This window comes from Charadrius vociferus, unplaced genomic scaffold, assembly GCF_000708025.1.
Source record: "Charadrius vociferus isolate BGI_N301 unplaced genomic scaffold, ASM70802v2 scaffold467, whole genome shotgun sequence".
NCBI lineage: Eukaryota > Metazoa > Chordata > Aves > Charadriiformes > Charadriidae > Charadrius > Charadrius vociferus.
Genome location: NW_009649309.1, coordinates 972,191 through 972,895, shown reverse-complemented (window position 1 = coordinate 972,895; position 705 = coordinate 972,191).

Below are 705 nucleotides of genomic sequence, written 5' to 3'. Positions count from 1 at the left end.
CGCGGCTGCCGCCTTTCACGTTGCTGTATTAAGTTTTACGTTGTTATATTAATTTTTTTATATTTTTTTTCCCCGCCGGGTTGGGTGTGTGGAAAACCCGCATGCCCTGGCAGTGCCCCGGAGTGGAGACAGCTCTTCGCACGGAAGGGTGCTGCAGGGGGTCTCACAGCCTGAAGGGCCCCGCTGCCCCCCTCCACCCCGAGCAGCGGCGGCCTGGAGAGGTAAGGGCCCAGACCCCCCAGGGAGTCATCTTCTTGTAACTTCTTTGCCCCCCAAAAAGGACGGGCAGCTGAAGGCCGCCTGGGCATTCCAACCACTCACTTTTGTATTGGGAGAGCACACTCTTGCCCATCAACCCTGCAAGCTGGCAACCAAGCAAGTGGTTGAAACACTGAAAATTTTAGGGTGCCTTAAGGATTTCTAAGCACCAAAGGTAGTACTTTATGGATGGGGGTAACACTATGCTGCGGAGGTGAAGAGCCTTGTTTGGAGACACAGAGTCAGGCATTGAGCCGGCAGGCTGACTCCCACCTGCCCGAAGCCACATGCCTTCCTCAAACAGACCAGACAGCAAAGCACATCTAGGGGAGCAGGCACGTTTGGTGGGACCCCTGCTTCATCCACACTGCTGATGTTCAGGAAAAAAACACTTTGGGTGCGAACATGGCCACTGACCAAAAAGCGGCCAGACACCGCATCCCTGCT